The 12,395-nt window shown below is 52.3% G+C and overlaps 1 pseudogene; it reads left to right on the top strand.

The window, feature by feature from the left end:
• Nucleotides 1-12,395, top strand: part of LOC142186382 (immunoglobulin superfamily DCC subclass member 3-like) — a 47,596-nt pseudogene extending 35,201 nt beyond the window's left edge.

The following is a 12,395-nucleotide window of genomic DNA, read 5'->3' as shown; positions in this document are numbered from 1 at the left end:
TTGGGAGAGGCCGACTGTAGGACAGGGTAATACAATCTATTGCTATCTGTTATCAGCCATGTCAGGAGAGGAGAGGCCGACTGTAGGACAGGAGAATACAATCTATTATTATCTGTTATCAGCCATGTCAGGAGAGGAGAGGCCGACTGTAGGACAGGGGAATACAATCTATTACTATCTGTTATCAGCCATGTCAGGAGAGGAGAGGCCGACTGTAGGACAGGGGAATACAATCTAATACTATCTGTTATCAGCCATGTTGGGAGAGGCCGACTGTAGGACAGGGTAATACAATCTATTGCTATCTGTTATCAGCCATGTCAGGAGAGGAGAGGCCGACTGTAGGACAGGAGAATACAATCTATTACTATCTGTTATCAGCCATGTCAGGAGAGGAGAGGCCGACTGTAGGACAGGGGAATACAATCTATTGCTATCTGTTATCAGCCATGTCAGGAGAGGAGAGGCCGACTGTAGGACAGGGGAATACAATCTATTACTATCTGTTATCAGCCATGTCAGGAAAGGAGAGGCCGACTGTAGGACAGGAGAATACAATCTATTACTATCTGTTATCAGCCATGTCAGGAGAGGAGAGGCCGACTGTAGGACAGGGGAATACAATCTATTACTATCTGTTATCAGCCATGTCAGGAGAGGAGAGGCCGACTGTAGGACATGGGAATACTATCTATTGCTATCTGTTATCAGCCATATTAGCCGCCATTTCACTGTTACAGTTATTCCTAGCCCAGCCCCACTAAATGTCTTCATCTCACACCACAGTTCTCCAGTAGTTCACTTATATTGTGATTGCAGCTCTGGCTGTGGCTGGAGTATAAGACAGAGGCAGGTTCGTTGTATTGTATGAGTTTGGGGGAGCAGCTTCTCACGTCTTCACATGCTCAGGTCGTGTGGATTGTGGACATCTGTCCTTCCTGATAGAGCCAGTGGACACCATCGCCATACGTCACCGACCTCTGCTACTAGACTGCCTGGCTAAGGGCGACCCACCAATCAATATCACCTGGTACAAGGATGGGGCGCCCCTCCACATGTCCCCTCACACACAGCAGCTGCTCAATGGTTCCCTCTGGATCCGCAGTTTCCAGAAGAAGCATCAAAACATGTCAGACGCCGGAGAGTACAGCTGTGCCGCTCACAACCTTCATGGCCGACTCCTGAGCCGCAAGGCCAAAGTCCAGCTAGCCTGTGAGTATCTGAGGGGCGAGGAAAGGGTTAACACAAGCAACCCTGTTCTCTCTTATGTCAGGGTACCAGGCATTACCCCATGTGTGATGATGTCGTGATAGCATATCTTCTGTCTTCTTCTTGTCTCCTCCAATGTGATGACATCTTGATGTCCTTACATTAGGATGTCACCATGTTGTCTTCCTGGTGTGAAGAGACCACAATCTCCTTTGTGTGGTCTTCCTCATTTGATGATGTCACAGTGGCCTCAGATGTGATGATGACGTTGTCTCTTCTGGTGAGGTGACATCGTTACTTTTTATTAGGATGTCACCATATGGTCTTCGTGATGATCTCAAAGTCTCCTGTGTGTTGTCTCCCCATTGTGATGATTTCATGTTGTCCCCTCCACTGGAGTGACATCATGATGACTTTCCATAACGTTGCCTCTCTCATTTGATGATGTCACAAGTGTCCTCATGACCTTCCATTAGGATGAGGCCATGCCGTCTTCCCTGTGTGATGATGTCACAGTCTCCTCTGCGTTGCCTCCTCAGTTCTCTCACACTTCCGGGTGAACCCGCAGCCGATGTCAGTAGCCGAGGGTACCGTGGCAAGATTCCAGTGCTGGACCACAGCCGTACCCAAGGCCGATATCACCTGGGAAAGAAACCGTACATTGCTGCTGACCTCTGACCCCAGGTAAGACAATTTACTCAATTTCCGTTGACCTCCAGTTGGGGTCAGTCACGTAGACACTTCTTTCCCCCTACGCCCAACAGCAGCACAACTGGGGTATTCCTGCCCCTAATGAGCTGTTAGGACAGGTGGAATTTTTAATTACCTAACAGCTTTGACCCCTATAAGAGGCCGGAAGACATGCTCCTCCCTTTTGTTTTTTTCTGTCCTGTGGGACAGGACAGGTGGTCAGGGGGGAGCAGGGGTTCTGACCTCTCATAGGGGTCTGCTGCTCTCTCCCCCCTCTTACCTGACAGCGGAAGACCTTCATTTTTTTCATGTTCATTGCGGAGTTACTTCGTCTCCCCCTTCCCGGGGGAGCCCTCCGGCTCACGCGCGCACCTTGGTGTCTGTCGCGCTGGGTCCAGGGATTTCCGGTGCGACTAGAAACTTCAGACCTAGGAACCTTTCTCAGGTTCCTCGGGTCCGCCGGTTAGTTGGTGCGATGCGCAGGTTGCGCTGCGGATGGAGGAAAACTCCCCTAGACACGAGTAGATGCCGGGGAGATTCGGGGGAGGTCCCTCCTGTTCCTGGGGATCCTGTGCTGAATCTGTGGGATCCCCCCCCCCTTTTTAGCCCCATATTTTGGCCCTTCGTGCAAGCCCTGCCCCCTGGGGGGGGGGGAGCGTTCCCCCTGGCCTATATAAAGTCCTCCTAAACCATCATTCAGTGCTTGTCTCTCCGGTTACAAGCACCTCAACTGGAGAGGCTCCTTGGTCAATTTTTGTCCTAGAAAGCTGTGCTTCATTGCTTAAGGTTTGGTGGAGGTGGCGGGGGGGGGGGGGGGGGGAGTGGAGGTGGCAAGGTGCCGCCCTGGGGGCAGAAAGTTTGTTAGTTGTGTTTCTCTTTCTTCCGCCTCAGAATGTCTTCCTCTTTCTCCTCCACTGTTCCTCCTCGGAGGAAAGCTGCGTCAAAGGGGAAGCACCTGGCATGCACTACCAGCAAAATTCCGTTTTCTGACGACTCCCAATATCGGTTCTGTCAGGGGTGTAGAGCCCCCTCCTCTGAGGTGACTCCCATGCGGGAAATGGTTTCCTGGGTGAAAGGGTATGTCCAGGACTCCATGAAAAGGATGGAATCAGTCTCCCTGGCCAAGAGACCGCGCCTGGACTGTGAGTTGTCCCTGCCGCCTCTGGAAAAACCTGCGCCTCAAGGATGTGGAGTCATCGTCAAGTACTGAGGAGGAGAAGGAGATTTTTCCCCTGGAGAAAATGTCCAGGGTGTTCAGAACACTAAGGATCAGAGACCGGGAAGGCGGAGAAGGCTCAAGCCGCAGGTCCCGCACTTTCAGGCCTTCTTCGGAAATGCTCCGCCTGATGGAGGGCGCATGGAGGCGCCCGGAAAGACCCTTTGCGCCATCCAGGCGGTTTAAGTCTTTGTTTCCCGTCTCTGAGAGTCAGCTGAAGGTGTGGGGTCCTCCGCCAAAAGTAGATGTGGCCCTGGACAAGTTATCTAGGCGCACTGTCCTCCCGTCAGAGGACGGGTCTAGTCTCAGGGATCCTATGGATCGCCGAGTAGAAGGATCTCTGAGGCGGGTGTATTTGGCCGCCTCTGCCCAAGCCTCTTTGGGCATTGTCATGAATGAAGTAACAACTGGGTTACGGGCAGAGCTTTCATCTCTTGCCAAGGATATCGATTCCGGCGTGGATCAGGATGATCTCCTCGCGGCAATGTCAGACATCACATTACGGGTGGACCATCTGACAGAGGCAACTCATTTCCAGACCCGTCTGGCCGCCAAATCTATGGCACTGGCTACTGTGGCTCGCCAACCCCTGTGGCTGAAGCCCTGGAGGGCTGACCTCACCTCCAAGAGCAGCCTGTGTGGTCTCCCCTTTGAGCCCGGACGGCTGTTTAGGAAGGAGCTCGACTGCATCATGGAAGGACTGGCCGACTCCAAGAGCAAGAATCTGCCACAGCCTCTTGAAGGTCGGAGTTCCTCCTTTCGGGGAAGAGGCACCTCCAGGAGAGGAACCAGAGGCCAGCGACGATCCGGCAGAGGGAGAGGTTGGGGCTTGTCTCGTGGGCGTAAGAATGCTCCTTTCTAATCCTCCCAAATCACCCCCCACCCCCCCCGTGGTGGGCGGACGTCTTTTCCACTATGTGGATGCCTGGCGCCAAAATATTCGGGAACCCTGGGTCATTCAGACGATCCAGGAGGACTGTAAAATCAATTTTGTTTCCCAGCCGTCAGAGAAGATGGTAAGAACCCGCCCTCTTCAGGGCCCCAAACAACTTCAGCTGGAGAAATTGATTCAAAAGTATGTGGACAAGGCCGCGCTGGAGGTGGTTCCTCGCGCAGATCAAGGCACAGGCGTCTATTCTCCAGTCTTCTTGGTCCCCAAGTCATCAGGCGAGTGGCGTATGATTATCGATCTCAGGTACCTGAATCGCTTCATCCGCAGGGTGCGTTTTCGCATGGAAACCATTAGGTCAGTGCTACCTTTCCTGCACCCTGGAGATCACTTCGTCACTCTGGACCTGAAGGACGCCTACCTCCACGTACCTATCTTTCCGGCACAAAGAAAGTTCCTAAGGATTGCCGTATACATAGAAGGGAAAGAGGCGCACTTCCAGTTTGCAGCCCTCCCGTTCGGCATATCCTCCGCCCCCCACACCTTCACAAAGGTCATAGCTCCGGTCGCTGCCGCCCTGCGCCTTCAAGGCATATTTATAGTCCCCTATCTGGACGACTGGCTTCTCAAAGCTCATTCAAGGGAGGTTCTTACCACGCAGGTGCAGACCGTCGTAGCTCTACTAGACAAGCTGGGGTGGCTGGTAAACTGGCAGAAGTCAGTGGTGGTGCCATCAACACAAGTTCAGTTCCTGGGACTTATTCTAGACTCTCTCAGCATGACGGTCTCTCTACCCTCTCCTCGCAAAAGGAAGATTGCTCGGGCAGTACATCATTTTTCTTCTACATGGAAGGTCACCATCAGGACGGCCATGAAGGTCCTTGGATTGATGTCCGCTACCCTAGATGCAGTTCCTTGGGCCCTATGGCATATGCGCCCTCTACAGAATGAGATCTTGAGAGTCTGGAATCACAGTCCTTCAGGTTTACAGAAGCCAATCCAGTTAACCATCAGCACCCGGCAAACCTTGCCCTGGTGGACCCATCTTCGAGATGGGAAGTCCTCGGTCCAGCCCGTCTGGACCCTGTTGACTACAGATGCCTCCCTCACAGGCTGGGGAGCTCATCTGGGGGAGACCCCGGTACAAGGTATGTGGAATCAGCAGGAGAGGACGCGCTCATCCAACTGGCACGAGCTTACCGTAGTTCATCGAGCCCTTCTGTCATTTGCACCACTTCTACGGGGGAAGGCGGTCAAAGTAAGGTCGGACAATCTGACGACAGTTCATTATATCCACAAGCAGAGAGGTACCAGGTCCCCCTCGCTCCTACAAGTCACCAACCTGATCTTCTCCTGGGCAGAACGGAAGCTCTCCCAGCTGGCTGCGGTACATATCCAGGGCCGCCTGAACATCCTAGCGGATCAACTCAGCAGAGGCCGCCCAATCGCAGGCGAATGATCCTTGAATCAGGACATCTTCCACTACCTGACCAGGAGGTGGGGTCTCCCCGAGGTGGATCTGATGGCCACCCAACACAATGCCAAAGTAGAAAGGTTTTGCTCCCTGTACCGAGAAGACAACCCTTTGGCTGTGGATGCCCTGTCAATACCATGGAGGTTCGAACTGGCATACGTGTTCCCTCCCATCCCGATGATCCCGAAGGTATTGGCGAAACTCAGGCAGGACCAGACTTCGGCAATAGTGATCATGCCGTTCTGGCCAAAAAGGGCATGGTTCACCGACCTTATCCTTATGAGTCGGGGGAACTACTGGAGGCTTCCACCAGTACAAGATCTGGTGTCACTGAACGGTCGGCCTTGCCTGGGCCTAGACAAATTCAACCTCACTGCCTGGAGGTTAAACGCGCCATACGCGCAGACAGAGGATTGTCTCAGGGAGTGCTAAGTACCTTAGCCCATTCAAGAGCAGAAGCAACCAATCAGAGCTACCAGAGGATCACCCGGATATTCCGAGATTGGTGTACAGGCAGCCACCGCGATCCAGACAGAGATGCAGTCCTAGAGTTCTTACAGAACGGCTTGGAGAGAGGACTAGCACCTGCCACCCTCAAGGTCCAAGTGTCAGCTCTATCTGCTCTCCTGGAGACACGGCTATCACAAGATCCTCTTGTCAAACAGTTCCTTAGGGGGGCTGCCAGGCTCCGCCCCCAGGTACGGCCCCCTGTCCCAAGGTGGGACCTGGCCGTGGTTCTACAAGGGCTATGTGCGCCCCCCTTCGAACCATTATCTGAAGTGGACTGGAAGTATCTGTCATTTAAAGTGACTTTCCTGCTGGCAATAACCTCCGCCAAGAGAGTTGGTGAACTACAGGCCCTAGCGGCCTCCGAACCCTTCACAACCTTCTTTCCAGACAGGGTGCAGCTGAGGTTCGTCCCAGGATTCTTGCCAAAAGTACCCACACTTCAGAATACCAACCAAGTGATCACCCTACCGGGTTTCTTTCCCTCCCCTGCCACTGAGCAGGAGGAGAAGCTACACACACTGGATCTGGTAAGAGCACTACGTATCTACCTGGATCGTACAGCACCGTTCCGAAGATCAGAGAATCTTCTGGTTAATGTGTTTGGCCACTATAGAGGCTTTAAAGCATCCAAGGTAACCCTGTCTAGATGGATCAGAGAAGCTATTAGCTGTTCCCTATGGGCCCAAGAGCTTCCTGTTCCAGAATTCCTACGAGCCCATGCCACCCGAGCAGTAGCGACATCATGGGCAGAGAGACGGTTCCTCTCCTTAGAGCAGATATGTGCTGCAGCCTCTTGGAGCTCACGGCTGACCTTTGCCAAACATTACAGACTGGACTGGCGTACGGCCGATGCTACAGCATTTGGGCACTCCCTAGGGGAAACAATACTTGCTAAATCCCCAGTTGTGCTGCTGTTGGGCGTAGGGGGAAAGAAGGATTATGTATGATAATCTGTTTTCCCTTAGCCAAAACAGCAGCACAAGGCTCCCTCCCTAGGAGGTACTGTTGTACAAATATATGTGTGTGTATCACCTTGTATAAATTGCTCTTTGTAAATCATACTTGTTACTAACACAAGGGAGGAGCAGGTCTTCCGGCCTCTTATAGGGGTCAAAGCTGTTAGGTAATTAAAAATTCCAACTGTCCTAACAGCTCATAGGGGCAGGAATACCCCAGTTGTGCTGCTGTTTGGGCTAAGGGAAACAGATTATCATTCATAATCCTTCTTTCTATTCCAGGTTCACGCTCCTTCCAGATGGCGTCCTCCAAATCGCTGGAGTAACACAGTCTGACGTTGGTCTGTATAGGTGTCTGGCCACCAACCCTGCGAACAGCCGGCACAGCGAGGAGGCCGCACTGACCCTGACAGGTATGGCGAGACCCAGGCCAGCACATGAGATCATACATCTACTAAGCAGATGGAGCAGACCTTGTTGTACAGACCCAAGGGTAAGATTATACAAAAATTATGCTACTTCCTTCTTTTAGACTCCACCCATCACCAGGAACCTGTGATATTATCAGGCCCCCAAAATCTAACCCTAACAGTCCACCAGACTGCCATCTTGGAATGCATCGCAACTGGCAATCCACCTCCAGTCGTGTCCTGGAGTCGCCTCGGTAAGATGTGGTTCTCTCCCCTATCAGGGCACTTTATTACCTCCAGTGTTGACCTTCTGACCATGAGACACTCTACTCCTTTCCAGATGGGAAGTCTATAGGTGTGGATGGAATCCAAATCTTGGGGAGTGGGAACCTGATGATATCGAACGTTTCTGTGAAGCATTCTGGGATCTACGTTTGTGCCGCCAACCGACCAGGAACCAGGGTCCGCCGTACAGCCCAAGGAACCCTGCAGGTCCAAGGTGAGACATGGGCCATAGGGTGATGCTGGGTATGAGGCTGCCCCTAGTGGGGTCTCTAGTGGACAGTGGGTCTCAGGTAAGACGGGGAGAGACAACCAGCTCAATCAGTAGTTGGATGACATCACTAATTGGGGCCCTACTTTAAGATGGAAAGATATATATACACTCACCGGCCACTTTATTAGGTACACCATGCTAGTAACGGGTTGGACCCCCTTTTGCCTTCAGAACTGCCTCAATTCTTCGTGGCATAGATACAACAAGGTGCTGGAAGCATTCCTCAGAGATTTTGCTCCATATTGACATGATGGCATCACACAGTTGCAGTCGCAGATTTGTCGGCTGCACATCCATGATGCGAATCTCCCGTTCCACCACATCCCAAAGATGCTCCTCTATTGGATTGAGATCTGGTGACTGTGGAGGCCATTGGAGTACAGTGAACTCATTGTCATGTTCAAGAAACCAGTCTGAGATGATTCCAGCTTTATGACATGGCATTGCATTATCCTGCTGAAAGTAGCCATCAGATGTTGGGTACATTGTGGTCATAAAGGGATGGACATGGTCAGCAACAATACTCAGGTAGGCTTTGGCGTTGCAACGATGCTCAATTGGTACCAAGGGGCCCAAAGAGTGCCAAGAAAATATTCCCCACACCATGACACCACCACCACCAGCCTGAACCGTTACCGATACAAGGCAGGATGGATCCATGCTTTCATGTTGTTGACGCCAAATTCTGACCCTACCATCCGAATGTCGCAGCAGAAATCCAGACTCATCAGACCAGGCAACGTTTTTCCAATCTTCAATTGTCCAATTTCGATGAGCTTGTGCAAATTGTAGCCTCAGTTTCCTGTTCTTAGCTGAAAGGAGTGGCACCCGGTGTGGTCTTCTGCTGCTGTAGCCCATCTGTAGCCTCAAAGTAGGACGTACTGTGCGGCGTTCAGAGATGCTCTTCTGGCTACCTTGGTTGTAACGGGTGGCTATTTGAGTCACTGTTGCCTTTCTATCAGCTCGAACCAGTCTGGCCATTCTCCTCTGACCTCTGGCATCAACAACACATTTCTGCCCACAGAACTGCCGCTCACTGGATGTTTTTTCTTTTACGGACCATTCTCTGTAAACCCTAGAGATGGTTGTGCGTGAAAATCCCAGTAGATCAGCAGTTTCTGAAATAGTCAGACCAGCCCTTCTGGCACCAACAACCATGCCACGTTCAAAGGCACTCAAATCACCTTTCTTCCCCATACTGATGCTCGGTTTGAACTGCAGGAGATTGTCTTGACCATGTCTACATGCCTAAATGCACTGAGTTGCCGCCATGTGATTGGCTGATTAGAAATTAAGTGTTAACGAGCAGTTGGACAGGTGTACCTAATAAAATGGCCGGTGAGTGTATATATATATATATATATTTTGTAATGCAGCCCCTCCAGAGTTTGTCCAGTGGCCCCAGTCTGTGACTTACGTCCCTGGAGACAACGCCAGCTTCTCCTGTGTGGCACAAGGAGTCCCACCACCGGTTCTCATGTGGTTAAAGAATGGAAAATACCTTAGTCCTGGTGACAACGGCCAGCTGAGCGAGGACAACCAGTAAGATGTGGCCTCAGCCCATTACAGGGTAGTTGGAGAAACGTTTCCAGTGGTGCTAAATCTTTATATTTCTTCTCAGGACTCTGACTATTGTCCGGGTCACTTCTGCCGATGAAGCCTTATATCAGTGTATTGCCGAAAACAGCGCCGGCACCAACCAAGCCAGTGCCCGCCTTGCAGTGACCATCCCAGACAAACCCCCACAGCCCCCAGAGGGAGTAGTGGCTTTGCCTATCTCCACCTCCTCCATCATGGTGACATGGAAGGTTCCACCACCGGAAGTCACAGATGGGATCATTGGATATGTCCTCCACATCCGGAAAGCTGGAGGTGAGTGCCGCCATGGTGATGGAACTCCAGAAATCAATGTCAGGGACTGATATAGGAGCCACAACCAACCGTGCAAATCAGCTGTGACCATGCTGGGGTTTATGGTTGGGCCAGGGGTGGTCTCAGTGCCGATCTTTCACCTTTCTGTCGGATTCTAGATTCATCCACCCGCGAGATACAAGAAGCCCTGAGTAAAACCACCTTCAAATACACCGTGAACAATCTGGAGGCCGCCACCGAGTATGTGGTGGTCCTGCGGGCGTACTCCCCTCTAGGGGCAAGCGAAGATTCCCAGAGCATCTCTGTCGCTACATGGGGAAGTGGTACGTATATCGAAAACCTCCTATGAAGAGCAGTAGAAGGGAGTTATATTCTGGTCACCAGGGATCACAGACTCATCCATTCCAGTCCCCAGGACCCCCGACATCTCGGTCACCGTGGTTAATGAGAGCGTGGTGCAGGTGGAGTGGGAGACGAGTCCCACAGCTCATGGATACAGACTGGAATATCGAAAGATCCCATCTGGAACCTTCCAGGGAACACAAGTCCTTCCAGGAGGCAGCTCGTCCTTCACCTACCATGACCTCGGTAAGATCTGTTGGTCACAGTGATGGCTTCATCAACATGGCGACTTCTACGGCCATAGGAGACCACAAGGTGGCCCAATCCATAACTAACCAGGATGGCGAGGTCAACCTGATCCTTGTTTTATCCTACAGAACCGTCCTCGCTGTACGAGGTTAAGTTGGTGGCATTCAGCGCAAGTGGAGACGGGAACAGCACCCGACGCTTCGTGTCCCTGAGGAAGGACGACGACACCTTGAATGGTAGGAACACCTACAGTGAACGACCCCTTCTCCTCCATCCTCTTAAAGAGGTTCTACTAGACCTCATCATACCTCAGCTGCTGCAGAACATCACAACACAACCTTTCTTGGCTGCTGCAGAACGTAGAGATTTGTGGAAGCCTCAAGACAGTTTGTCTCCATTATCCTTTCCCATCGCCAAGATGTTCTGAAGCAGGTGGGGCTACACTTCTGATGTGATGACTGTCCATTTTTGTAGACCGTGTGGCCCCGACCTGTCAGTGTGAGGATGGAGACAAGTCCGTGCTTGGTATTGCACTGGGAATCCATCTTGGTGTGGTCTGCGTCATCCTCGGCATCCTGCTACTGCTTTATCGGAAGAGGTGAGAGTGTGCGATGGCGGGAGACGTCTGACCACCTTGTATGAGGTGTCAACTGAGGATCTGATCTCTGTCAACAGGCTGCTGTGCAAGAGGATTACGCAAGGCCAACCGACCGATGGCCATGTCCTGGAGAGCAGGCAGGACCAAGGAAAGACACCAGATGAGGAAGACGGGAGTCCGGCAGAAAGGAAGGAGCTTCTGACCAAGGTGAGGGCAAACATTCAAGGTAAAGGTTCGTTTTGTTGATTGACTGTGCTCCGACCCAAACCTGATACTGACTGCCGCCTCCTCCGACACAAACCTGACACTGACCGGTGCCTGCTCCGATTCCAACCTGATACTGACCGCCACCTGCTCCGACCTAAACCTGATACTGACCGCCTCCTGCTCCGACCCAAACTTGACACTGACTGCCACCCCCTCCGACCCAAACCTGACACTGACTGCTGCCTCCTCAGACTCAAACCTGACGCTGACTGCCGCCTGCTCCGACCAAAACCTGACACTGACTGCCGCCTGTTCCAACCCAAACCAGACACCGACTGGCACCTGCTCTGATACAAACCTGATACTGACTAAAGCCTCCTCCGACCCAAACCTGATAATGACTGCCACCTCCTCCGACCCAAACCTGATAATGACTGCCACCTCCTCCGACCCAAACCTGACATTGACTGCTGCCTGCTCCGACCCAAACCTGATACTGACTGCCGCCAGCTCCAACCCAAACCTGATACTGACTGCCGCCTGCTCCGACCCAAATCTGACACCGACTGGCACCTGCTCTGACCCAAACCTGATACTGACTGCCTCCTGATCAGACCCAAACCTGATACTGACTGCCACCTGCTCCAACCCAATCCTGACACCTGCTCCAACCTGCCTGATATTGGCTGCCGCCTGCTCCGACCCACACCAGATACTAACGCCTGTTTACTCTAACCCAAGCCCAATATCAACTCCTGTATACCGTAACCCAAGCCCGTGAACAACAGGCCTAACTCAAACCTGTTACTCACTACTGCCTGCTCGGACCTAAGGCTTATACAAACTTCCACCTGCTCCGACCCAAACCTGACACCTGCTGCTTCCTCTGACCCAGGCCTGATACCTGACTGCCCCGGAGTACACCCAATACCTTTCTGGTGCCTGCTCCGACCCAAACCAGACGTATGCCTGACTACTACGACACAAACCTTGTCCCTGACCACTGCCTGCTACAACCCAAACCTAATGACTGCTCTGAGACAAACCCGATACGACCCGGTGTCTGCTCCGACCCAGACCTGATAACAATAGCTCTGCGCCGCTGATCCAACTTTCCATTATTCCTGCAGAATACTCCGGCAGCTGCACAACACGTAGAAGTTTGTGCTTAGAGCGGCGCACAAGATGGCGGGCCCGCAGCAGGATCCGACGTCTGA

This window comes from Leptodactylus fuscus (genome assembly GCF_031893055.1).
Source record: "Leptodactylus fuscus isolate aLepFus1 chromosome 7 unlocalized genomic scaffold, aLepFus1.hap2 SUPER_7_unloc_1, whole genome shotgun sequence".
Classification (NCBI taxonomy): domain Eukaryota; kingdom Metazoa; phylum Chordata; class Amphibia; order Anura; family Leptodactylidae; genus Leptodactylus; species Leptodactylus fuscus.
This window is presented reverse-complemented; position numbering and strand designations above follow the sequence as displayed.